This window comes from Lissotriton vulgaris, chromosome 11 (genome assembly GCF_964263255.1).
Source record: "Lissotriton vulgaris chromosome 11, aLisVul1.2, whole genome shotgun sequence".
NCBI lineage: Eukaryota > Metazoa > Chordata > Amphibia > Caudata > Salamandridae > Lissotriton > Lissotriton vulgaris.
This window is the reverse complement of record NC_141699.1, coordinates 515,747,822-515,772,234: the sequence shown is the minus strand read 5'-3', so window position 1 is coordinate 515,772,234 and position 24,413 is coordinate 515,747,822. Positions and strand designations below refer to the sequence as shown.

Sequence of the window (24,413 nt, the reverse complement as noted above, 5' to 3'; positions counted from 1 at the left end):
AATGTGCGCAAATTGTTTTTACAGGGATGCAACAGCCTACTAATTTTACAGCAAATAATATCGGTAATATCCTCCAATTTCTCATATGTGAGGACCCGCTTGGATCTAAAATAAAATTTGTATGGTTGTTGCATGAAACAATCACATTTCTGCAAATAGTAATAGACTTCCTCACATCAATCATATTAAAAAGAAATTAAACAAAACGGTATTTACAAGAATCTGTTTTGGAATTATTCCAGGCCATCAGGGCAAAACCAGAGCTGTCCCTATCAAGGGGCCCCCTGAAAGCCTGGATTGCAGTGCATGTAAATGTGCCCTTTTGTAATTTAGGATGAAAACATTGATGGGGCGCGACATTTCGGGTGGGGGCTAACACTCTCAGCCAGGGCTGGCCCTAGTACTTGTTGCACACAGGGCACTAGTCTTTTTTAGCGCCCCTCCCTGATTTCCTCCTCCTCCATGGATTTCCTCACTCCCACTCACCAACGATGCACCTCATCTCTCTATAGCACCTTTCTGGCAAATATTTAATGTTTTATATAGCAATACTCAATGTTTACTCACACTCAGTTCAGTGATCTGCTTGGTACATGTTCTTTTTAGCAGGCACATTAAACCTCTGCACTGTGTGTGTGGCAGGAGTGCCCATGTGAGTGCACAGCGAGCGATGTGGGAGGGTGAGAGGAGTGAGTGCAGGGTGTGTGAGGTGACCATATGAATTTGGGTGCGGATTGTAGGAGAGTAGGGTCTGCAATCCTATGATCACCCAGATTTTTTGCTTTTGTTTCACTGGTTTACGACTTTCTCTGGCTGTGGGCCTGCTAATCAGACCCACAGCCTGGCTGTTCTCTTTCTAAATTACGAGATGTACCCTAGGTGCATTTACCAATTGGTACTGGGCCACCTTATCAGACCCTGTAACTCAGGGCATAGGTGTACCCAGAACCGCCAGGGGCTGCAGCATGTATTATGCCACCCCTGGCTGGCCTCTTAAATATGACACAACTGGCTGCATGACGGCTGGGGCGAAGTCGTGTAATCACCCTTTGCTTTAGATATAGTAGCCCTATATCTAACCATACAATGGACACCCGAGTTCCTATCAGTCACTCCTATGGCAGGCCTTGACAATCCTGGCCCGAGCCGAGCTCGGTTGCAGCTTGCGGGTAAAAGACCCAATGGCTGTTCCATGATAACGCGTACCACATCGGTAACTTCGGTGTCGCGTTATCAAGACATGTCGAGTAAGGTGTCATACGAATCGGGATGCTGCCCTCTCACCAACCCTGGCGACGAGGTTAGCATTCCGCCCTTCTAGAGGGACACGACATGTACGTAACTGTGAACCCCGGTTAAAGCTAACTAAAGCCTCAGCTCCACAAAATGGATGCTGCCACCCCAGACACGAGTCTGACCTCCTGCTGCTGGGAGTCCTTCCAGCGAGGAGCGCCTGGACAAAGGGTTTCCTGTCGAGGGCGGTGTTCGCACCGTCCCAGACAGGGTTTGTGTATTCTGGGTAGGTAGGGCTTTTGCGAGAAGGTGACTGCGGAGTGGCACCCCGGTGCTCACTACGCATCTGCCGGTCAGAACCAGTTCCAGGGGCGCCAGCCCTGGCCTGGGGAAAGTCCGGCAGGGGAGAGGGGTGTAACTTACCCCCTTCCTGGTCCCACCCTTAGGGCAGGACCTAGTCATGTACCCACCCCTTTCTTTAGGATAAAGGCCGGAGCGGGGACCCTTCCAAATTAGATCATCTTTGAATCAAGAACTACTTTCTACGAAAGGACATTCGAGACTCTTCTCAAGATTTCTCCCTTGTGACTAAGGAGTAGTCACCCTGCATCAGCGGGCACCATCTAAGAACTCTGCGGTTTGCTGCAAGTCCTTCCTCAAGGATCCGACGGCCCAGCTCGACGAGAACCGGCTTCCCTGGCACCTCTGACCTCTACCCACGTCATCAGCTCAGCTGTGATCTGTGGGTGCGACGAGACCTCGAGGGACCGGCCATCATCAAAACCTGCACGCTCTTAACCAGCACGACCATCGAAGCAATTCTCTGGTGAGTGCTCTGGGGTCCGAGAAGCCCCGACCCTGAGCCGCTCCAGCACCGAAGTGCAGTCTCCCAGCATCTCCACGATCTGCGTGGGGCCCTTCTGCTCGCTGCTCAGCACGTTGTCTGGTCACTAGCCGCTGGCTTGTGTCCTTCTGTGACGACATCCGACAATCATCACTGCTGGTCTGGTTGCTCCAGACTGGCCCTTGCTTCCATCTTTGCGAGAAGCACCCCGGACCCTCCTGGTCCACTCAAGACGCCATCTTAGGCCCACCACGTGGCCCTGAGATCTGCCAAGGCTTGTTGCCCCATCCTGGGCCCAGCGACGCCGACAGCATCATCCTTCGTGGGACAGCTCGCACCTCCACCGTGGTCGCCGACAACGCCTCCTGGTCCGTGAGACTGCAGAGCCTAGCGTCGCCCACTCACCTGGTCGAGGTGACGGCCAACCGGTGCCTTCCTGGTACCCTCTGACTACTGGCTAGTAGTACGAACTTGGTCCCCTCTGCTTTCAGGTATCATCAATCTCTGATCCAGGCTTGGATCTCTATGAACTATTCATCACTGGTCGCCGGCCAGCAACTCCTTTTCTTCCGGCTCCTGGCTCGTCAGCGAAGACCCCGACGCCTGTAAGACTTGTGCAGCCGCAGCCCTCGTGGCTAGGTAACTCGGCATTTCGGTGCCTGCATAGCCTCTTTACTCTAGGGTCCCGAGTCCCTCGCTTCCGACTTGCCTTATCGGGTCCGCCCGAGACCTTAAACTTTCCGTGTCCTCGGACACTTGTTTTAATTGTGCACTTGAAGTATTTTCCTAAGAGATTTGGTTTGTGCTTAGTACCCTGTCCTCATAAAGAGTACAGGGCTGTTGTGATTCTTAATAAATATCCTGTTTATTTTCATAACACTTGTGTGGTGTCCTTTCACTTGGTGTTCAAGGGGTACATGTGTGGTAAACAGCTGGCTTAACGCGCCCTCTCGAGTCTTTAGCCTTAGACTGCTCGTATCCACGCTACTAGGATAGCTGGTCTATAGGTTGACTTACAACCAATCACCATAAGGGTCGTCTGGAACGATACATAGCGGTCGCTAGAATAGCGAACGCTGCATATCGGGCCAACTTCTCACATTGGTGAGCAGCGGTTGGGATTTGAGCTTGCTGTTGTTTTACCACACGTATCCTAAGAATATCTTGTTGAAAGATCACATAAGTACTGTTAGTACATATAACTAAAGCTTAGAATACTCTGAGTTCTACTGAACCAGCTGTTGCAGCTCCTCAAGGCTTAGCACACCTTGGCTGCAACTCTTAGCAAGGGAACAGTAGGGAAACACATAGTGTAGGTAGGTGCATTACTTACACCACACTAGAAACAGTATGTCGGACAAAGGAGGAAACTCTGAGTCTCCCCTTGTGTCAGTTGACCCTCCACAGGTCATCCCTTCGAGATATACTGTGCTGAGCTTCAAGGAGTTAAGACAAGTGTGTCACTCCAGGAAGATCAAGCAGGGGTCTAACTCCACCACGTCCTTTCTGATTGGTCTCTTGGAGACTTATGATGCCAGAAAAGCTGAGACCCGTCCCAGCTCTTCTAATCCAGAAGGAGACATGCCTCCCCTCGAGGGAACCAGAGGTGACCCTGACCTAATTCTCCTCTCAGCCGAAAATGAGAATGAGGAGGAGGATGAGGATGAGGATCCCTCTGGGGCTGAGGCAGATAAGGGACAGGTAGAAGTCGTCAGACTAACACGGTCCAACTTAAGCAAACATGATAGTGGTACTGGGGGACCCCCGGCGCTACTGTCAGGTCCGCTTAACATTGGGAATGGACGAGCCCGATCTCTGTCAAGAGACTCTGGCAGATCCCTTCAAACCAATGGCTCTCACAACTCTTCTCAAAGAGGGATGACGTCCCCTCAGAGGAGAGTGTACGAAGCTAAGGAAAGGGCAGCTAATCTGAGGATCGAAAGGGAAGAACTTGCCCTGGCCAAAGAAAGGCTTGCCTTTGCTAGAGAGCAACAGTTAAGTGGGGTAGTCCCCACTGGTGGCAGCAATGTACTTAGTAATAGGGAAAGGAGTTTTGATACGAAACACCTTGGGAAGATAGTGCCCCCCTTTAAACAAGGGGACGACATCCACAAATGGATTACTGCTTTGGAGAGGGCCTGCACTGTGCAGGGTGTTCCCCAGAGTCAGTGGGCAGCTATCTTGTGGCTCTCCTTTGAAGGAAAAGGAAGAGACAAGCTCCTCACCACAAGGGTGGAGGATGCTAACGATTACCAAGTCTTGAAAAATACACTTGTTGAAGGGTTCGGCCAACCACTGAGCACTACAGGGTGCTGTTCAGGGATACCCAGAAAACGCAGTCTCAAGATTGGTCTGATTTTGTCGATTGTGCCACTAAGGCTTTTGAGGGCTGGTTGCTGGGCAGTAAGGTTACTGATTACAAAGGATTGTATAATTTGATGATGAGAGAACAAATTTTAAACAATTGTCAGAACCAGTTGTTGCATCAGCATCTTGTCGACTCGGATCTGACCTCTCCCCAAGAATTGGGAAAGAAGGCAGACAGATGGGTTCGTACGAGAGTTAAACAGAACCAGGGCCAGAATCAAGGTGGTCAGAAGAAAGCAGACCAGAAGGGTAAAGATTCGAAGGGGGAACAAAATGACCAGAAGTCTTCGACAGGTCCCCAACAACCCAAAGAGGGTGGGGGTCAGGCTCCCCAAAAGAAGAAAGAAGGCCAATCCAAAAGATGGTGCCAGTACTGTAAAAGTAAATCTCACTGGTTTAGTGAGTGCACCAAGAAAGGAGGAGGGCAGACTCCTGCCACTGCAGCCCCTAAGGCACCTGTGCCCCCTAGTACAGTCAGCAGTGGTAGTGCACCTCCCAAGGGTTTAGTAGGGTTAACCCTGGGTTCTGAGGGGCGTGACAACTTAGTTGGCACACTCACTCAGGCTGTCCTTGTCAGTACAGGGGACGTGGACGTGTCCCCTGACATAAGTCCCAATACTTTGGGCAAATACAGACAGACGCCTTTCATAAATGGAAAGATGGCTCAGGCCTATAGGGACACTTGTGCCAGGGTCACCATGGTGACGCCTAACTTTGTGGACCCTGGACAGATCATGCCAGGTACAGAATTCCTGGTGACTAATGCAAGCAATGTCACTACCAATCACAGTATGGCAATTGTAGCTTTCTCCTGGGGAGGGGTAACTGGCCAAAAGAAGGTTGTAGTTAGTCCAGACCTCCCAGTGGATTGTTTGTTGGGCAATGATTTGGAGTCATCACAATGGTCGGAAGTGGAGCACCGGACTCACATGGAAATGTTAGGTTTGCCAGCACATGTGTTCGCTGTGACCAGGTCACAGGTCAGGAAATGCCCCACTGAACAGGTGCTGGATCCTGGAACAACGGACCAGACACCTCCCAAGAAAAAGAGCAGTAAGGTTAAGGCTGTGCCTTCCCCCTTGCCCCAGGTCGTGGATCAAGTCTCAGAGGAGGCTGACCTACAGGAATTGAGGGAAACTGAACCTAGGGAGTTCGAACTTGATCAAGTTGAATTCTTGGGTTCAGGGGGACCCTCAAGGGAAGACCTGGGGAAGGACCAGTTAGACTGCCCTTCTCTTGAACCCCTCAGACAGCAAGCTGCTGCTGAGGCTGCTGGGAACGCCACAGGTACCCACAAGGTATACTGGGAAGACGGACTCCTGTACACTGAGTCAAGAGACCCCAAGCCTGGCATGACCAGGAGGCTGGTTGTACCCTTGTCTCAGGGAGGTTTCCTACTTACCTTGGCCCACGAGATTCCCTTAGCAGGTCACTTAGGCCAGACGAAAACGTGGGACAGGCTTGTCTCACACTTTCACTGGCCTCACATGAACGAAGATACCAAGGAGTTTTGCCGCTCCTGTGTCACTTGCCAAGCCAGTGGTAAGTCAGGTGGCACGACAAAGGCCCCCCTTATACCAATGCCTGTGGTGGGGGTGCCCTTTGAACGGGTGGGGATCGACATCGTCGGCCCCATGGAACCACCAACAGCATCAGGGCACAAGTTTATACTGGTGGTAGTGGATCATGCCACCAGGTATCCTGAAGCTATTCCCCTTAGGACCACTACAGCCCCTGTGGTGGCAAGAGCCCTAGTTGGAGTATTCTCCAGAGTGGGCTTTCCTAAGGAGGTCGTCTCCGACAGAGGTGCAAACTTTATGTCGAGCTACTTAACTGCTATGTGGAAGGAATGTGGTGTCAACTACAAGTTCACTACACCCTATCATCCACAATGCAATGGGCTTGTTGAAAGGTTCAACAGGACCCTAAAAGGGATGATTCATGGACTACCGGAAAAGCTTCGGCGTAGATGGGACGTCCTGATCCCCTGCCTCTTGTTCCCCTACAGAGAAGTCCCACAGAAGGGGGTTGGCTACAGCCCTTTTGAACTTTTGTACGGACATCCTGTAAGAGGACCCCTGTGTTTGGTGAAGGAAGGATGGGAGAGACCTCTCAAAAAGCCTGCAGCCAACATAGTGGACTATGTGCTTGGTCTCCGCTCGCGGATGGCTGAATACATGGAGAAGGCATCTGAAAACCTTAAGGCCAGCCAAGAACTCCAAAAAGCTTGGCATGACCAAAAGGCTGTCTTGACTGTTTATCAGCCCGGACAGAAGGTGTGGGTGTTGGAGCCGGTGGCCCCAGCAGCACTCAAGGACAAATGGTCCGGGCCCTACACCATCCTGGAGAAAAAGGGAGAGGTCACCTACCTGGTCGACCTGGGAACTCCCCGGAGCCCCCACAGGGTGCTTCATGTCAACAGGCTCAAGGCATATGTCGACAGGAAGGACATGAGTTTGCTCATGGCCCTAGATGAGGGACAGGAGGAGGAGAGTGACCCTCTCCCCGACCTGCTCACTCAGAATCCTGACGATGGATCGGTAGATGGTGTTGTCTTTTGTGGCAGCCTCTCCGAACATCAACAGAAAGACTGTAAACAGGTTCTTCAGTCTTTCAGACATATGTTTTCTCTAACACCCAGCCAAACCGATTGGTGCACCCATGAGGTTGACACTGGTGACAACTTGCCCGTTAAGAGTAAAATCTACCGGCAGCCTGATCACGTTAGAGACTGCATCAAGAGTGAAGTGCAGAAAATGTTGGAGCTGGGAGTCATTGAACCCTCGGATAGCCCTTGGGCTAGTCCCGTAGTTCTAGTGCCGAAACCTCACACCCAGGGCGGTAAGAAGGAGATGAGGTTCTGCGTAGACTACAGGGGTCTCAATGCAGTCACTAAGACTGACGCCCACCCAATACCAAGGGCAGACGAGCTTATCGATAGATTGGCTTCGGCCAACTACTTAAGTACGTTTGACCTGACAGCTGGGTATTGGCAAATCAGGTTAGCTGAGGACGCCAAGCCTAAGACCGCATTTTCAACCCCTGGTGGGCATTATCAGTTCGTGGTGATGCCCTTCGGTCTGAAAAATGCACCTGCCACCTTCCAAAGGTTGGTGAATCAAGTCCTTACTGGGCTGGATGACTTCTGTGCGGCGTATCTAGACGATATTGCTGTCTTTAGCTCCACCTGGGAGGATCACCTGGTCCACCTGCGGAAAGTGTTAGAGGCTCTGCAAGCAGCAGGCCTCACTATCAAGGCCACCAAGTGCCAGATAGGGCAGACACATGTTGTATACCTGGGCCACCTTGTAGGTGGAGGCCAGGTTCAGCCACTGGAGAGCAAAATACAGTCAATCAGGGACTGGGCTCCTCCAACCACCCAGACTCAGGTTCGAGCTTTCTTGGGCCTGACTGGATACTACCGAAAGTTTGTCAGGAACTATGGTTCCATCGTGACACCATTAAACGAACTGACAAGTAAGAAAATGCCAAAAAAGGTTCAGTGGACAGCGAGCTGTCAAAAAGCATTCGATGACCTAAAGCAGGCCATGTGCACGGCGCCTATCCTCAAGAGTCCAGACTACTCCAAACCATTCATTGTCCAAACAGACGCTTCTGAGTTGGGTGTGGGAGCTGTACTTTCTCAACTGAATTTTGATGGTCAAGACCAGCCCATTGCTTTTATAAGCAGAAGGCTGACCCCTAGAGAGAAGAATTGGTCAGCTATTGAGAGGGAGGCCTTTGCTGTGGTTTGGGCCCTGAAGAAGCTGAGGCCATACTTGTTTGGCACTCACTTCAAGATTCAGACCGACCATAAGCCCCTCTTGTGGCTAAATCAGATGAAGGGTGAAAACCCCAAACTGCTTAGGTGGTCCATTTCCCTACAGGGGATGGACTTCACAGTGGAACATAGACCTGGTACTGATCATGGCAATGCCGATGGGCTCTCCAGATATTTCCACTTAGAACAAGAAGACTCACCTGGTCAAGGTTAGCTTATTGTTCCGACGTTTGGGGGGGGGGGTCATGTAGGAGAGTAGGGTCTGCAATCCTATGATCACCCAGATTTTTTGCTTTTGTTTCACTGGTTTACGACTTTCTCTGGCTGTGGGCCTGCTAATCAGACCCACAGCCTGGCTGTTCTCTTTCTAAATTACGAGATGTACCCTAGGTGCATTTACCAATTGGTACTGGGCCACCTTATCAGACCCTGTAACTCAGGGCATAGGTGTACCCAGGGCCGCCAGGGGCTGCAGCATGTATTATGCCACCCCTGGCTGGCCTCTTAAATTTGACACAACTGGCTGCATGACGGCCGGGGCGAAGTCGTGTAATCACCCTTTGCTTTAGATATAGTAGCCCTATATCTAACCATACAATGGACACCCGAGTTCCTATCAGTCACTCCTATGGCAGGCCTTGACAATCCTGGCCCGAGCCGAGCTCGGTTGCAGCTTGCGGGTAAAAGACCCAATGGCTGTTCCATGATAACGCGTACCACATCGGTAACTTCGGTGTCGCGTTATCAAGACATGTCGAGTAAGGTGTCATACGAATCGGGATGCTGCCCTCTCACCAACCCTGGCGACGAGGTTAGCATTCCGCCCTTCTAGAGGGACACGACATGTACGTAACTGTGAACCCCGGTTAAAGCTAACTAAAGCCTCAGCTCCACAAAATGGATGCTGCCACCCCAGACACGAGTCTGACCTCCTGCTGCTGGGAGTCCTTCCAGCGAGGAGCGCCTGGACAAAGGGTTTCCTGTCGAGGGCGGTGTTCGCACCGTCCCAGACAGGGTTTGTGTATTCTGGGTAGGTAGGGCTTTTGCGAGAAGGTGACTGCGGAGTGGCACCCCGGTGCTCACTATGCATCTGCCGGTCAGAACCAGTTCCAGGGGCGCCAGCCCTGGCCTGGGGAAAGTCCGGCAGGGGAGAGGGGTGTAACTTACCCCCTTCCTGGTCCCACCCTTAGGGCAGGACCTAGTCATGTACCCACCCCTTTCTTTAGGATAAAGGCCGGAGCGGGGACCCTTCCAAATTAGATCATCTTTGAATCAAGAACTACTTTCTACGAAAGGACATTCGAGACTCTTCTCAAGATTTCTCCCTTGTGACTAAGGAGTAGTCACCCTGCATCAGCGGGCACCATCTAAGAACTCTGCGGTTTGCTGCAAGTCCTTCCTCAAGGATCCGACGGCCCAGCTCGACGAGAACCGGCTTCCCTGGCACCTCTGACCTCTACCCACGTCATCAGCTCAGCTGTGATCTGTGGGTGCGACGAGAACTCGAGGGACCGGCCATCATCAAAACCTGCACGCTCTTAACCAGCACGACCATCGAAGCAATTCTCTGGTGAGTGCTCTGGGGTCCGAGAAGCCCCGACCCTGAGCCGCTCCAGCACTGAAGTGCAGTCTCCCAGCATCTCCACGATCTGCGTGGGGCCCTTCTGCTCGCTGCTCAGCACGTTGTCTGGTCACTAGCCGCTGGCTTGTGTCCTTCTGTGACGACATCCGACAATCATCACTGCTGGTCTGGTTGCTCCAGACTGGCCCTTGCTTCCATCTTTGCGAGAAGCACCCCGGACCCTCCTGGTCCACTCAAGACGCCATCTTAGGCCCACCACGTGGCCCTGAGATCTGCCAAGGCTTGTTGCCCCATCCTGGGCCCAGCGACGCCGACAGCATCATCCTTCGTGGGACAGCTCGCACCTCCACCGTGGTCGCCGACAACGCCTCCTGGTCCGTGAGACTGCAGAGCCTAGCGTCGCCCACTCACCTGGTCGAGGTGACGGCCAACCGGTGCCTTCCTGGTACCCTCTGACTACTGGCTAGTAGTACGAACTTGGTCCCCTCTGCTTTCAGGTATCATTAATCTCTGATCCAGGCTTGGATCTCTACGAACTATTCATCACTGGTCGCCGGCCAGCAACTCCTTTTCTTCCGGCTCCTGGCTCGTCAGCGAAGACCCCGACGCCTGTAAGACTTGTGCAGCCGCAGCCCTCGTGGCTAGGTAACTCGGCATTTCGGTGCCTGCATAGCCTCTTTACTCTAGGGTCCCGAGTCCCTCGCTTCCGACTTGCCTTATCGGGTCCGCCCGAGACCTTAAACTTTCCGTGTCCTCGGACACTTGTTTTAATTGTGCACTTGAAGTATTTTCCTAAGAGATTTGGTTTGTGCTTAGTACCCTGTCCTCATAAAGAGTACAGGGCTGTTGTGATTCTTAATAAATATCCTGTTTATTTTCATAACACTTGTGTGGTGTCCTTTCACTTGGTGTTCAAGGGGTACATGTGTGGTAAACAGCTGGCTTAACGCGCCCTCTTGAGTCTTTAGCCTTAGACTGCTCGTATCCACGCTACTAGGATAGCTGGTCTATAGGTTGACTTACAACCAATCACCATAAGGGTCGTCTGGAACGATACATAGCGGTCGCTAGAATAGCGAACGCTGCATATCGGGCCAACTTCTCACATTGGTGAGCAGCGGTTGGGATTTGAGCTTGCTGTTGTTTTACCACACGTATCCTAAGAATATCTTGTTGAAAGATCACATAAGTACTGTTAGTACATATAACTAAAGCTTAGAATACTCTGAGTTCTACTGAACCAGCTGTTGCAGCTCCTCAAGGCTTAGCACACCTTGGCTGCAACTCTTAGCAAGGGAACAGTAGGGAAACACATAGTGTAGGTAGGTGCATCACTTACACCACACTAGAAACAGTATGTCGGACAAAGGAGGAAACTCTGAGTCTCCCCTTGTGTCAGTTGACCCTCCACAGGTCATCCCTTCGAGATATACTGTGCTGAGTTTCAAGGAGTTAAGACAAGTGTGTCACTCCAGGAAGATCAAGCAGGGGTCTAACTCCACCACGTCCTTTCTGATTGGTCTCTTGGAGACTTATGATGCCAGAAAAGCTGAGACCCGTCCCAGCTCTTCTAATCCAGAAGGAGACATGCCTCCCCTCGAGGGAACCAGAGGTGACCCTGACCTAATTCTCCTCTCAGCCGAAAATGAGAATGAGGAGGAGGATGAGGATGAGGATCCCTCTGGGGATGAGGCAGATAAGGGACAGGTAGAAGTCGTCAGACTAACACGGTCCAACTTAAGCAAACATGATAGTGGTACTGGGGGACCCCCGGCGCTACTGTCAGGTCCGCTTAACATTGGGAATGGACGAGCCCGATCTCTGTCAAGAGACTCTGGCAGATCCCTTCAAACCAATGGCTCTCACAACTCTTCTCAAAGAGGGATGACGTCCCCTCAGAGGAGAGTGTACGAAGCTAAGGAAAGGGCAGCTAATCTGAGGATCGAAAGGGAAGAACTTGCCCTGGCCAAAGAAAGGCTTGCCTTTGCTAGAGAGCAACAGTTAAGTGGGGTAGTCCCCACTGGTGGCAGCAATGTACTTAGTAATAGGGAAAGGAGTTTTGATACGAAACACCTTGGGAAGATAGTGCCCCCCTTTAAACAAGGGGACGACATCCACAAATGGATTACTGCTTTGGAGAGGGCCTGCACTGTGCAGGGTGTTCCCCAGAGTCAGTGGGCAGCTATCTTGTGGCTCTCCTTTGAAGGAAAAGGAAGAGACAAGCTCCTCACCACAAGGGTGGAGGATGCTAACGATTACCAAGTCTTGAAAAATACACTTGTTGAAGGGTTCAGCCTAACCACTGAGCAGTACAGGGTGCTGTTCAGGGATACCCAGAAAACGCAGTCTCAAGATTGGTCTGATTTTGTCGATTGTGCCACTAAGGCTTTTGAGGGCTGGTTGCTGGGCAGTAAGGTTACTGATTACAAAGGATTGTATAATTTGATGATGAGAGAACAAATTTTAAACAATTGTCAGAACCAGTTGTTGCATCAGCATCTTGTCGACTCGGATCTGACCTCTCCCCAAGAATTGGGAAAGAAGGCAGACAGATGGGTTCGTACGAGAGTTAAACAGAACCAGGGCCAGAATCAAGGTGGTCAGAAGAAAGCAGACCAGAAGGGTAAAGATTCGAAGGGGGAACAAAATGACCAGAAGTCTTCGACAGGTCCCCAACAACCCAAAGAGGGTGGGGGTCAGGCTCCCCAAAAGAAGAAAGAACGCCAATCCAAAAGATGGTGCCAGTACTGTAAAAGTAAATCTCACTGGTTTAGTGAGTGCACCAAGAAAGGAGGAGGGCAGACTCCTGCCACTGCAGCCCCTAAGGCACCTGTGCCCCCTAGTACAGTCAGCAGTGGTAGTGCACCTCCCAAGGGTTTAGTAGGGTTAACCCTGGGTTCTGAGGGGCGTGACAACTTAGTTGGCACACTCACTCAGGCTGTCCTTGTCAGTACAGGGGACGTGGACGTGTCCCCTGACATAAGTCCCAATACTTTGGGCAAATACAGACAGACGCCTTTCATAAATGGAAAGATGGCTCAGGCCTATAGGGACACTTGTGCCAGCGTCACCATGGTGACGCCTAACTTTGTGGACCCTGGACAGATCATGCCAGGTACAGAATTCCTGGTGACCAATGCAAGCAATGTCACTACCAATCACAGTATGGCAATTGTAGCTTTCTCCTGGGGAGGGGTAACTGGCCAAAAGAAGGTTGTAGTTAGTCCAGACCTCCCAGTGGATTGTTTGTTGGGCAATGATTTGGAGTCATCACAATGGTCGGAAGTGGAGCACCGGACTCACATGGAAATGTTAGGTTTGCCAGCACATGTGTTCGCTGTGACCAGGTCACAGGTCAGGAAATGCCCCACTGAACAGGTGCTGGATCCTGGAACAACGGACCAGACACCTCCCAAGAAAAAGAGCAGTAAGGTTAAGGCTGTGCCTTCCCCCTTGCCCCAGGTCGTGGATCAAGTCTCAGAGGAGGCTGACCTACAGGAATTGAGGGAAACTGAACCTAGGGAGTTCGAACTTGATCAAGTTGAATTCTTGGGTTCAGGGGGACCCTCAAGGGAAGACCTGGGGAAGGACCAGTTAGACTGCCCTTCTCTTGAACCCCTCAGACAGCAAGCTGCTGCTGAGGCTGCTGGGAACGCCACAGGTACCCACAAGGTATACTGGGAAGACGGACTCCTGTACACTGAGTCAAGAGACCCCAAGCCTGGCATGACCAGGAGGCTGGTTGTACCCTTGTCTCAGGGAGGTTTCCTACTTACCTTGGCCCACGAGATTCCCTTAGCAGGTCACTTAGGCCAGACGAAAACGTGGGACAGGCTTGTCTCACACTTTCACTGGCCTCACATGAACGAAGATACCAAGGAGTTTTGCCGCTCCTGTGTCACTTGCCAAGCCAGTGGTAAGTCAGGTGGCACGACAAAGGCCCCCCTTATACCAATGCCTGTGGTGGGGGTGCCCTTTGAACGGGTGGGGATCGACATCGTCGGCCCCATGGAACCACCAACAGCATCAGGGCACAAGTTTATACTGGTGGTAGTGGATCATGCCACCAGGTATCCTGAAGCTATTCCCCTTAGGACCACTACAGCCCCTGTGGTGGCAAGAGCCCTAGTTGGAGTATTCTCCAGAGTGGGCTTTCCTAAGGAGGTCGTCTCCGACAGAGGTGCAAACTTTATGTCGAGCTACTTAACTGCTATGTGGAAGGAATGTGGTGTCAACTACAAGTTCACTACACCCTATCATCCACAATGCAATGGGCTTGTTGAAAGGTTCAACAGGACCCGAAAAGGGATGATTCATGGACTACCGGAAAAGCTTCGGCGTAGATGGGACGTCCTGATCCCCTGCCTCTTGTTCGCCTACAGAGAAGTCCCACAGAAGGGGGTTGGCTACAGCCCTTTTGAACTTTTGTACGGACATCCTGTAAGAGGACCCCTGTGTTTGGTGAAGGAAGGATGGGAGAGACCTCTCAAAAAGCCTGCAGCCAACATAGTGGACTATGTGCTTGGTCTCCGCTCGCGGATGGCTGAATACATGGAGAAGGCATCTGAAAACCTTAAGGCCAGCCAAGAACTCCAAAAAGCTTGGCATGACCAAAAGGCTGTCTTGACTGTTTATCAGCCCGGACAGAAGGTGTGGGTGTTGGAGCCGGTGGCCCCAGCAGCACTCAAGGACAAATGGTCCGGGCCCTACACCATCCTGGAGAAAAAGGGAGATGTCACCTACCTGGTCGACCTGGGAACTCCCCGGAGCCCCCACAGGGTGCTTCATGTCAACAGGCTCAAGGCATATGTCGACAGGAAGGACATGAGTTTGCTCATGGCCCTAGATGAGGGACAGGAGGAGGAGAGTGACCCTCTCCCCGACCTGCTCACTCAGAATCCTGACGATGGATCGGTAGATGGTGTTGTCTTTTGTGGCAGCCTCTCCGAACATCAACAGAAAGACTGTAAACAGGTTCTTCAGTCTTTCAGACATATGTTTTCTCTAACACCCAGCCAGACCGATTGATGCACCCATGAGGTTGACACTGGTGACAACTTGCCCGTTAAGAGTAAAATCTACCGGCAGCCTGATCACGTTAGAGACTGCATCAAGAGTGAAGTGCAGAAAATGTTGGAGCTGGGAGTCATTGAACCCTCGGATAGCCCTTGGGCTAGTCCCGTAGTTCTAGTGCCGAAACCTCACACCCAGGGCGGTAAGAAGGAGATGAGGTTCTGCGTAGACTACAGGGGTCTCAATGCAGTCACTAAGACTGACGCCCACCCAATACCAAGGGCAGACGAGCTTATCGATAGATTGGCTTCGGCCAACTACTTAAGTACGTTTGACCTGACAGCTGGGTATTGGCAAATCAGGTTAGCTGAGGACGCCAAGCCTAAGACCGCATTTTCAACCCCTGGTGGGCATTATCAGTTTGTGGTGATGCCCTTCGGTCTGAAAAATGCACCTGCCACCTTCCAAAGGTTGGTGAATCAAGTCCTTACTGGGCTGGATGACTTCTGTGCGGCGTATCTAGACGATATTGCTGTCTTTAGCTCCACCTGGGAGGATCACCTGGTCCACCTGCGGAAAGTGTTAGAGGCTCTGCAAGCAGCAGGCCTCACTATCAAGGCCACCAAGTGCCAGATAGGGCAGACACAGGTTGTATACCTGGGCCACCTTGTAGGTGGAGGCCAGGTTCAGCCACTGGAGAGCAAAATACAGTCAATCAGGGACTGGGCTCCTCCAACCACCCAGACTCAGGTTCGAGCTTTCTTGGGCCTGACTGGATACTACCGAAAGTTTGTCAGGAACTATGGTTCCATCGTGACACCATTAAACGAACTGACAAGTAAGAAAATGCCAAAAAAGGTTCAGTGGACAGCGAGCTGTCAAAAAGCATTCGATGACCTAAAGCAGGCCATGTGCACGGCGCCTATCCTCAAGAGTCCAGACTACTCCAAACCATTCATTGTCCAAACAGACGCTTCTGAGTTGGGTGTGGGAGCTGTACTTTCTCAACTGAATTTTGATGGTCAAGACCAGCCCATTGCTTTTATAAGCAGAAGGCTGACCCCTAGAGAGAAGAATTGGTCAGCTATTGAGAGGGAGGCCTTTGCTGTGGTTTGGGCCCTGAAGAAGCTGAGGCCATACTTGTTTGGCACTCACTTCCAGATTCAGACCGACCATAAGCCCCTCTTGTGGCTAAATCAGATGAAGGGTGAAAACCCCAAACTGCTTAGGTGGTCCATTTCCCTACAGGGGATGGACTTCATAGTGGAACATAGACCTGGTACTGATCATGGCAATGCCGATGGGCTCTCCAGATATTTCCACTTAGAACAAGAAGACTCACCTGGTCAAGGTTAGCTTATTGTTCCGACGTTTGGGGGGAGGTATTGTAGGAAAGTAGGGTCTGCAATCCTATGATCACCCAGATTTTTTGCTTTTGTTTCACTGGTTTACGACTTTCTCTGGCTGTGGGCCTGCTAATCAGACCCACAGCCTGGCTGTTCTCTTTCTAAATTACGAGATGTACCCTAGGTGCATTTACCAATTGGTACTGGGCCACCTTATCAGACCCTGTAACTCAGGGCATAGGTGTACCCAGGGCCGCCAGGGGCTGCAGCATGTATTATGCCACCCCTGGCTGGCCTCTTAAATTTGACACAACTGGCTGCATGACGGCTGGGGCGAAGTCGTGTAATCACCCTTTGCTTTAGATATAGTAGCCCTATATCTAACCATACAATGGACACCCGAGTTCCTATCAGTCACTCCTATGGCAGGCCTTGACAATCCTGAAGGCAGAGTGCGTGGGCTCGTGTGAACTGTGCTCTGGCCCGAGCCGAGCTCGGTTGCAGCTTGCGGGTAAAAGACCCAATGGCTGTTCCATGATAACGCGTACCACATCGGTAACTTCGGTGTCGCGTTATCAAGACATGTCGAGTAAGGTGTCATACGAATCGGGATGCTGCCCTCTCACCAACCCTGGCGACGAGGTTAGCATTCCGCCCTTCTAGAGGGACACGACATGTACGTAACTGTGAACCCCGGTTAAAGCTAACTAAAGCCTCAGCTCCACAAAATGGATGCTGCCACCCCAGACACGAGTCTGGCCTCCTGCTGCTGGGAGTCCTTCCAGCGAGGAGCGCCTGGACAAAGGGTTTCCTGTCGAGGGCGGTGTTCGCACCGTCCCAGACAGGGTTTGTGTATTCTGGGTAGGTAGGGCTTTTGCGAGAAGGTGACTGCGGAGTGGCACCCCGGTGCTCACTACGCATCTGCCGGTCAGAACCAGTTCCAGGGGCGCCAGCCCTGGCCTGGGGAAAGTCCGGCAGGGGAGAGGGGTGTAACTACCCCCCTTCCTGGTCCCACCCTTAGGGCAGGACCTAGTCATGTACCCACCCCTTTCTTTAGGATAAAGGCCGGAGCGGGGACCCTTCCAAATTAGATCATCTTTGAATCAAGAACTACTTTCTACGAAAGGACATTCGAGACTCTTCTCAAGATTTCTCCCTTGTGACTAAGGAGTAGTCACCCTGCATCAGCGGGCACCATCTAAGAACTCTGCGGTTTGCTGCAAGTCCTTCCTCAAGGATCCGACGGCCCAGCTCGACGAGAACCGGCTTCCCTGGCACCTCTGACCTCTACCCACGTCATCAGCTCAGCTGTGATCTGTGGGTGCGACGAGACCTCGAGGGACCGGCCATCATCAAAACCTGCACGCTCTTAACCAGCACGACCATCGAAGCAATTCTCTGGTGAGTGCTCTGGGGTCCGAGAAGCCCCGACCCTGAGCCGCTCCAGCACCGAAGTGCAGTCTCCCAGCATCTCCACGATCTGCGTGGGGCCCTTCTGCTCGCTGCTCAGCACGTTGTCTGGTCACTAGCCGCTGGCTTGTGTCCTTCTGTGACGACATCCGACAATCATCACTGCTGGTCTGGTTGCTCCAGACTGGCCCTTGCTTCCATCTTTGCGAGAAGCACCCCGGACCCTCCTGGTCCACTCAAGACGCCATCTTAGGCCCACCACGTGGCCCTGAGATCTGCCAAGGCTTGTTGCCCCATCCTGGGCCCAGCGACGCCGACAGCATCATCCTTCGTGGGACAGCTCGCACCTCCACCGTGGTCGCCGACAACGCCTCCTGGTCCGTGAGACTGCAGAGCCTAGCGTCGCCCACTCACCTGGTCGAGGTGACGGCCAACCGGTGCCTTCCTGGTACCCTCTGACTACTGGCTAGTAGTACGAACTTGGTCCCCTCTGCTTTCAGGTATCATCAATCTCTGATCCAGGCTTGGATCTCTACGAACTATTCATCACTGGTCGCCGGCCAGCAACTCCTTTTCTTCCGGCTCCTGGCTCGTCAGCGAAGACCCCGACGCCTGTAAGACTTGTGCAGCCGCAGCCCTCGTGGCTAGGTAACTCGGCATTTCGGTGCCTGCATAGCCTCTTTACTCTAGGGTCCCGAGTCCCTCGCTTCCGACTTGCCTTATCGGGTCCGCCCGAGACCTTAAACTTTCCGTGTCCTCGGACACTTGTTTTAATTGTGCACTTGAAGTATTTTCCTAAGAGATTTGGTTTGTGCTTAGTACCCTGTCCTCATAAAGAGTACAGGGCTGTTGTGATTCTTAATAAATATCCTGTTTATTTTCATAACACTTGTGTGGTGTCCTTTCACTTGGTGTTCAAGGGGTACATGTGTGGTAAACAGCTGGCTTAACGCGCCCTCTCGAGTCTTTAGCCTTAGACTGCTCGTATCCACGCTACTAGGATAGCTGGTCTATAGGTTGACTTACAACCAATCACCATAAGGGTCGTCTGGAACGATACATAGCGGTCGCTAGAATAGCGAACGCTGCATATCGGGCCAACTTCTCACACGGATGTAAGCACAGAGTGGGACAAATGAATGTATGGTTAGTGATGGGCTTATTTGAGTCAGATTGCAGATTGAGCAGTGAGGGGAACAGGTGAGTGAAGTTCACATGAGTGCAGGTTGAGTAGTGTGCTCGTGCGACCGCAGGGTGAACAGCGCAAGTTATTTGTGAGTGCACAGTGATCACTGTGAGTGCAGGGTAAGCGGGTGACTGGTATGAGTGCATGGAGATCAGTGTGAGGGCATTGTGATCGCTGTGAGTGCAGGGTGAGCGTGAAAGTGAAGGGCGAGAATGAGTCAGTTGTCTGAATGCAGGGGACATTCCCAGACACTTGAAGTAACTCAGTATGTTATTGACGATGGCGTAGGGCAGGGCTTTAAGTGGGATGAAAAAACTGGGGGGTCTCTCAAAGGGGCGTGGCCTATGTAATTAAGGGCATGGCTTACAAACACATAGGGTAAAAATCTGTGCTTAGCATACTGTGCCGCCAGACTTGGTTTTTTGTTGTTTCTGTTATTGCATCCAGATATATGATACAGCAAGCGGCTCTGTGGACAACTGGTAGGAGCAAAGCTGTCCCCAGCATCAAGTCTTGAGAAAGATCCATTTTGATGAGGTAGGTGCTTCCTCAGTTTAATACTGGGCTTTTGGATGATTCTTGGAACTTGAGCTCAGTTACCTGGTTTTTGCTGCTGTATGGGTTGGGGTTCTTGGATGCTTGAGGAAATACCTCATTTCCTTAATGTGATGAGCGCGCTGCATCTCGTGTTCCCTGTATTTTATTCCTTCAGCTCATCTTGAATCATGAACCTTCTGGGGGATTGTGGGTAAAGACAAAGGCCCTTTAAGTGTTGTGTTCCTTATAGAGTTTTTGCTGAGGACTATCAGGATTCTCCTACAGGGGTTGTGAATCCATCAGATGTTAAGCAGCTCCCTATTTGACATAAAATCCTTGGACCATGTGTTCTCCCTTACATCTCATGGAAAGTGTGAATCATCTGTTTTTTGTTCTCAGCCACTGCGTTTGCCAATCTGAGACGTTTGCATCCATCTCTCCTGTTTAACTTACCCTGGGTAATTTGCCTTTTTTTTCATTATTTTGTGGACTTAAATATTCCATGCTTTAGCTTGGGTACTCTAGGATTTCCTGAGGCATGGGTTTGCGCTCTATTAAATCTAGGAGACCTAGTGCCACTTCCCATCTATTTACTGGGACTGATTAATACGCACAGAGTCATATATGCTCTCAGAATCACTATTAGAGCTCCGCAAGCCATGTGAAATTCTGGGAATTAGGTGTAGATGCCTTTAGGTGTAGGCCCTGTGTGATGTTTGTTTGAAATGTAGTGGCTTCTAGGTGGAGGTTCCTTAACAAACTTGGCTTGTCTAGGGCCACATGAATCTTGCTACATTCATATCTGAATCCACGTCTTGGGCCCTAACGGGGACTCTGCCCTTTTATCAGACTGTGCGTTAATGCAGCTAAAGCAGTCAACAGGAAGACAATCACAATAGAGCAGAGGTCTTCAAACTTTTGTAGGTTGAGCCCCCCCAACTGAATTTATTTAGATGTTGGGCCCAACCCACCACCTCACAGAAATTTTGGGAATCTGGTACACTACATAATCGACCACCACTCGCATCCCGGGCCATATCGAGCAAATACTGTTCAACACAATAAGAGTGTTTAGTAAACTGTAGGTTTGTGAGTGGGTGTGGTGAAATGACTGAGGCTTATTACTCTGCTAAAAACACCATTTCCCAAGATAAAATGTGCGCAAATTGTTTTTACTGGGATGCAACAGCCTACTAATTTTACAGCAAATAATATCGGTAATATCCTCCAATTTCTCATATGTGAGGACCCGCTTGGATCTAAAATAAAATTTGTATGGTTGTTGCATGAAACAATCACATTTCTGCAAATAGTAATAGACTTCCTCACATCAATCATATTAAAAAGAAATTAAACAAAACGGTATTTACAAGAATCTGTTTTGGAATTATTCCAGGCCATCAGGGCAAAACCAGAGCTGTCCCTATCAAGGGGCCCCCTGAAAGCCTGGATTGCAGTGCATGTAAATGTGCCCTTTTGTAATTTAGGATGAAAACATTGATGGGGCGCGACATTTCGGGTGGGGGCTAACACTCTCAGCCAGGGCTGGCCCTAGTACTTGTTGCACACAGGGCACTAGTCTTTTTTAGCGCCCCTCCCTGATTTCCTCCTCCTCCATGGATTTCCTCACTCCCACTCACCAACGATGCACCTCATCTCTCTATAGCACCTTTCTGGCAAATATTTAATGTTTTATATAGCAATACTCAATGTTTACTCACACTCAGTTCAGTGATCTGCTTGGTACATGTTCTTTTTAGCAGGCACATTAAACCTCTGCACTGTGTGTGTGGCAGGAGTGCCCATGTGAGTGCACAGCGAGCGATGTGGGAGGGTGAGAGGAGTGAGTGCAGGGTGTGTGAGGTGACCATATGAATTTGGGTGCGGATTGTAGGAGAGTAGGGTCTGCAATCCTATGATCACCCAGATTTTTTGCTTTTGTTTCACTGGTTTACGACTTTCTCAGGCTGTGGGCCTGCTAATCAGACCCACAGCCTGGCTGTTCTCTTTCTAAATTACGAGATGTACCCTAGGTGCATTTACCAATTGGTACTGGGCCACCTTATCAGACCCTGTAACTCAGGGCATAGGTGTACCCAGGGCCGCCAGGGGCTGCAGCATGTATTATGCCACCCCTGGCTGGCCTCTTAAATTTGACACAACTGGCTGCATGACGGCTGGGGCGAAGTCGTGTAATCACCCTTTGCTTTAGATATAGTAGCCCTATATCTAACCATACAATGGACACCCGAGTTCCTATCAGTCACTCCTATGGCAGGCCTTGACAATCCTGGCCCGAGCCGAGCTCGGTTGCAGCTTGCGGGTAAAAGACCCAATGGCTGTTCCATGATAACGCGTACCACATCGGTAACTTCGGTGTCGCGTTATCAAGACATGTCGAGTAAGGTGTCATACGAATCGGGATGCTGCCCTCTCACCAACCCTGGCGACGAGGTTAGCATTCCACCCTTCTAGAGGGACACGACATGTACGTAACTGTGAACCCCGGTTAAAGCTAACTAAAGCCTCAGCTCCACAAAATGGATGCTGCCACCCCAGACACGAGTCTGACCTCCTGCTGCTGGGAGTCCTTCCAGCGAGGAGCGCCTGGACAAAGGGTTTCCTGTCGAGGGCGGTGTTCGCACCGTCCCAGACAGGGTTTGTGTATTCTGGGTAGGTAGGGCTTTTGCGAGAAGGTGACTGCGGAGTGGCACCCCGGTGCTCACTACGCATCTGCCGGTCAGAACCAGTTCCAGGGGCGCCAGCCCTGGCCTGGGGAAAGTCCGGCAGGGGAGAGGGGTGTAACTACCCCCCTTCCTGGTCCCACCCTTAGGGCAGGACCTAGTCATGTACCCACCCCTTTCTTTAGGATAAAGGCCGGAGCGGGGACCCTTCCAAATTAGATCATCTTTGAATCAAGAACTACTTTCTACGAAAGGACATTCGAGACTCTTCTCAAGATTTCTCCCTTGTGACTAAGGAGTAGTCACCCTGCATCAGCGGGCACCATCTAAGAACTCTGCGGTTTGCTGCAAGTCCTTCCTCAAGGATCCGACGGCCCAGCTCAACGAGAACCGGCTTCCCTGGCACCTCTGACCTCTACCCACGTCATCAGCTCAGCTGTGATCTGTGGGTGCGACGAGACCTCGAGGGACCGGCCATCATCAAAACCTGCACGCTCTTAACCAGCACGACCATCGAAGCAATTCTCTGGTGAGTGCTCTGGGGTCCGAGAAGCCCCGACCCTGAGCCGCTCCAGCACCGAAGTGCAGTCTCCCAGCATCTCCACGATCTGCGTGGGGCCCTTCTGCTCGCTGCTCAGCACGTTGTCTGGTCACTAGCCGCTGGCTTGTGTCCTTCTGTGACGACATCCGACAATCATCACTGCTGGTCTGGTTGCTCCAGACTGGCCCTTTCTTCCATCTTTGCGAGAAGCACCCCGGACCCTCCTGGTCCACTCAAGACGCCATCTTAGGCCCACCACGTGGCCCTGAGATCTGCCAAGGCTTGTTGCCCCATCCTGGGCCCAGCGACGCCGACAGCATCATCCTTCGTGGGACAGCTCGCACCTCCACCGTGGTCGCCGACAACGCCTCCTGGTCCGTGAGACTGCAGAGCCTAGCGTCGCCCACTCACCTGGTCGAGGTGACGGCCAACCGGTGCCTTCCTGGTACCCTCTGACTACTGGCTAGTAGTACGAACTTGGTCCCCTCTGCTTTCAGGTATCATCAATCTCTGATCCAGGCTTGGATCTCTACGAACTATTCATCACTGGTCGCCGGCCAGCAACTCCTTTTCTTCCGGCTCCTGGCTCGTCAGCGAAGACCCCGACGCCTGTAAGACTTGTGCAGCCGCAGCCCTCGTGGCTAGGTAACTCGGCATTTCGGTGCCTGCATAGCCTCTTTACTCTAGGGTCCCGAGTCCCTCGCTTCCGACTTGCCTTATCGGGTCCGCCCGAGACCTTAAACTTTCCGTGTCCTCGGACACTTGTTTTAATTGTGCACTTGAAGTATTTTCCTAAGAGATTTGGTTTGTGCTTAGTACCCTGTCCTCATAAAGAGTACAGGGCTGTTGTGATTCTTAATAAATATCCTGTTTATTTTCATAACACTTGTGTGGTGTCCTTTCACTTGGTGTTCAAGGGGTACATGTGTGGTAAACAGCTGGCTTAACGCGCCCTCTCGAGTCTTTAGCCTTAGACTGCTCGTATCCACGCTACTAGGATAGCTGGTCTATAGGTTGACTTACAACCAATCACCATAAGGGTCGTCTGGAACGATACATAGCGGTAGCTAGAATAGCGAACGCTGCATATCGGGCCAACTTCTCACATTGGTGAGCAGCGGTTGGGATTTGAGCTTGCTGTTGTTTTACCACATGTATCCTAAGAATATCTTGTTGAAAGATCACATAAGTACTGTTAGTACATATAACTAAAGCTTAGAATACTCTGAGTTCTACTGAACCAGCTGTTGCAGCTCCTCAAGGCTTAGCACACCTTGGCTGCAACTCTTAGCAAGGGAACAGTAGAGTAGGGAAACACATAGTGTAGGTAGGTGCATCACTTACACCACACTAGAAACAGTATGTCGGACAAAGGAGGAAACTCTGAGTCTCCCCTTGTGTCAGTTGACCCTCCACAGGTCATCCCTTCGAGATATACTGTGCTGAGCTTCAAGGAGTTAAGACAAGTGTGTCACTCCAGGAAGATCAAGCAGGGGTCTAACCCCACCACGTCCTTTCTGATTGGTCTCTTGGAGACTTATGATGCCAGAAAAGCTGAGACCCGTCCCAGCTCTTCTAATCCAGAAGGAGACATGCCTCCCCTCGAGGGAACCAGAGGTGACCCTGACCTAATTCTCCTCTCAGCCGAAAATGAGAATGAGGAGGAGGATGAGGATGAGGATCCCTCTGGGGATGAGGCAGATAAGGGACAGGTAGAAGTCGTCAGACTAACACGGTCCAACTTAAGCAAACATGATAGTGGTACTGGGGGACCCCCGGCGCTACTGTCAGGTCCGCTTAACATTGGGAATGGACGAGCCCGATCTCTGTCAAGAGACTCTGGCAGATCCCTTCAAACCAATGGCTCTCACAACTCTTCTCAAAGAGGG

At 51.4% G+C, this 24,413-nt stretch overlaps 1 protein-coding gene across 1 annotated transcript in view; it reads right to left on the bottom strand.

Moving 5' to 3' along the window:
* The window catches only part of LOC147683095 (disintegrin and metalloproteinase domain-containing protein 9-like), a 2,555,772-nt gene that overhangs the window by 207,714 nt on the left and 2,323,645 nt on the right, over nt 1-24,413 (bottom strand). The gene's annotated exons all lie outside the window — the stretch shown is intronic.